General features: G+C 38.7%; 1 long non-coding RNA gene across 1 annotated transcript; it reads left to right on the plus strand.

Annotated features, from left to right (window-relative positions):
* Positions 1-1,276: 1,276 nt before the first annotated feature.
* LOC118437014 lies at positions 1,277-2,886 on the plus strand. The gene is made up of 3 exons (XR_004835840.1): positions 1,277-1,390; positions 1,464-1,867; positions 2,409-2,886. It is a non-coding gene; the product is annotated as an uncharacterized LOC118437014 (long non-coding RNA).
* The last annotated feature ends 592 nt before the right edge of the window (positions 2,887-3,478 follow it).

Genomic DNA, 3,478 nt, shown 5'->3' on the forward strand with positions numbered 1-3,478 from the left:
TGTTTTTGAAGAAGAAAAATGCGAATTTTCGGCCACTTATACCATCATAACTTTGTTGAAACTGAGCATTATGAAAAATCCCGAAACACGTGTTCAATTAGCATACCTAAGGTTGCATAATTATCGTCACTTCATCGAAATCGGAGCGAGACCGCTGGCGTCATCCCATTGTCAGTTTAAACGAAATTATGACGGGCTCCATTAGCGAGAATTTCCATTTTTGCAAATCGCCATAGCCATCATAGCAGACCCTGAGATTAGCGATGCATAAGAAGGAGACTAAAACCTGTGTGTGGCAACATTTTTTGTTACATTATGTTTTCTCGTATCAGTTGATACATATATTTATTTTTTAGGTGACCCATTTGGACAAATCTACCCAAGATGTTCTGAACTGAAACTTTGTCCGCAGACTTTCTTTAGCAGTGCTGGCTTACAGCGGCACGTCCGAGTTGTCCATGAAGATCGGGGGAATTATCGGTGCACATTTTGTGTAAAAATGCACTCGACATCCAGCAGTAAAGTGAGGCCGTGCACTCCGCCAGCAGGGAGAACATCCGTTCCTGCGACAAGTGCGAGTACTGGAATCATTCAAAGCGGAATTTAGCAGAGCACAAAAAATGGCACGGTCCTAAGAAGCATGAATGTTACTTTTGTGCCAAAAAATTCGTCACTTTTCCACACTTGGTTACCCACTTTGGTTCAATGCATACCTTGGAGAAGAAATAATTCGTGTAAATATTGGTCTACGTAAATACGTATATATGTTAGTAAACATATTGCTAAATATATTGTATTTCGTAACCTTTATTGGATAATTAGATACCAAATAAAAAATAATATTTACTCGAAGTCGGTCCACTTTGTATCCTTTACATGCATGTAAGTACTACCCTGCGGCACCGCCTGGAGCGAGGGTCGAAATTCCCTGAAAACGGACAATATACATGCCAAGACAATGTACATGCATATGTATGTATGTATATATGTAAATATCTACAGTTAACGTGGCTGGATATTAATATTTTATTAAAAAAGGCAAAGTGAACTTTGCCATCATTTCTGTTCAACCTGTAAGCTTAAGTTTAAAAAGTTACCCCTGGTGTCTCACACCATCCACTACTCGAACTCTTTTTAGTAATAAAACAGTCAACAAGGCAACGAGGCAGTCGAGTGAAATCTGTAAATTTGGAATTTTGAGTTAGCTAAATCCAAAGCTGTTTAGCCAGTGGAAATCTTAATTAGATTGATTCACCATAACGAAATCCACATGGACCTGTACTCAAAAAGGAAATGGGAATGTCCCAAGTGCCCAAAAACATTAAAAAGTAAGCACAGCTTCAATCAACATGTCGCTAAGCATGATCCCGAGGCGAAGATGAAATGCGAGGTGAGCTTTATATTGAAGCTTGGGTCGTTAACATAAACTTAAGAGCACCAAAATATCTTGCTTATTTATGCAGGTGTGCGGGAAGTTTAGCAAAAGCCCGGCCGCCTTGGCTGCTCACGTGACAAATATTCACACCAACCGGGTTCGCCCAAATTGCCCCGTTTGTCATCGTGTGTTTTCCAATTCCTACTATCTACGGACGCACTTGAACTCCATGCACAGCACGGGGGAACGACCCCGTTTCCCATGCAAATTTTCCGACTGTGAGAAAACCTACCTTAAGCAGTGCCATCTTATGCAACATGTTAGAGCTGATCATGCCGAAAATCCGGTCCGATTTCCGTGCACACTTTGCGGGAAAGAATTCAAATGCAGGGCACACCTTGAGCAACACATTGTTACCCACACGACCGAGAAACCGTACAATTGTGTCACTTGTGGGAGAGGGCACAAATGGTGCAATTGAAACAACACGAGGTAAATTAATTAGCTAGGGGAAAAATTTATGAAAAATTAAAATGTACAATGTGGCTTAAACTTATCTTGCAAACGGAAAAGCCCTAAATCTCCATTATTTACGGGGACTTGGGATTGAGATTTTTTGAAATTACTAATAGTAATATCAAAACTGAAGGAACATTCATGAAATAATTTTTAAAATAAAAAAAATTACAAAACTAAATTAAGGGTGCTTAGGACGCAGGCACAAAAATAATTTATAAAGAATGATGTTAAGGGCTCATTTTTGTACAGAGTGGAAAATAGATCAGTAAATATGTGGGGAATGGGTTTCTCCACAGAATTACGGATCCGTTTTCTATTCTCTCAAAAAATGAGTCCTTAACATCATTTTTTAGAAATTCGCTGTCCCAGGCACGGTTAAACATGTAAGATTTATAAAATTTCAAGGATGAGATTTTGGTAACTTATGGAAATTTAGGAATTTTGCCCGTTGACAAATTTTCCATTGTAGCGAGACATGTCAACCACCCTGTATATCTATTTACTTATCTTTCAGGTGACACATTTAGGAAAATCTGCGCGAGAAATTCTCAAGTGCAAACTTTGTCCTATAACTTTCCTTAGCAGTGCTGGCTTACAGCGGCACGTCCGGGTTGTTCACGAAAATTGGAGGAATTATCGGTGCACATTTTGTGTAAAAATGTACTCGAGCTCCAGTGATTTGACCCGCCACGTGGAGGCGGTGCACCCCACGAACAAGGAGAAGATCCATTCTTGCGACAAGTGCGAGTACAGAAGTCACTCCAAGTGGTATTTAGCCATGACGTGCCAAAAGACGACATGATGCCAAAAAGCGTGCATGTTACTTTTGCAGGAAGAAATTCGCCACTTTTCACAATTTGGTCAGCCACTGCGGCTCCATTCATACTTTGGAGAAGAAATTCCGAGTACAATTATAGTTTTACATATTCATTAATTTAGCATAGGTATGTGCCTACACTTTGATAAATGTGTAGGAATTTAATTCGTTAATGGATCGGGTTTTACAGAATTTTTCCAACTTATGTATGTACAACTTTTTAAACACTTACATATGTACTTTCACATATTTGACGTATGCACATACACATTACAGATTTTGAAAACCATGCAGCTCATTGTGTATTGAAAAGATTTTAGAAAATTAACAAAGATAAGTTGGTATCTGAAAAGTTGTTGCTCATTTCTCAACATTAAGAATTGGATTGCAAATATCGAAATAAATATAGGTACACAATGTGTATATTTATGCAAATATGCACATGTATAACACATACATATGTTCATATGCACATGAATTGTTATAGGATGCACACTATATCAAAGGAACTTTGATACAGTGGGCACGGTAGTACATGGCATATAGGTATCCATATTCTACATATATGCTTTTGGCCCTCACACACATATGTACATATATACATATCAATACCTGCCACCTGGACGTACATACATATTTATGTATGTGGCAATGGAAGGGTTTATATCAAATCCTACCCATGCATGTATGATAAACGGTTGCCCGCCCGTAGTGAGGGTCGAAATTCTCCGAAAGTCGACAACACACTACTTCTTAAAGTGCATATA

The sequence above is a fragment of the Folsomia candida genome, unplaced genomic scaffold (genome assembly GCF_002217175.1).
Source record: "Folsomia candida strain VU population unplaced genomic scaffold, ASM221717v1 Fcan01_Sc011, whole genome shotgun sequence".
NCBI classification, from domain to species: Eukaryota; Metazoa; Arthropoda; class Collembola; order Entomobryomorpha; family Isotomidae; genus Folsomia; species Folsomia candida.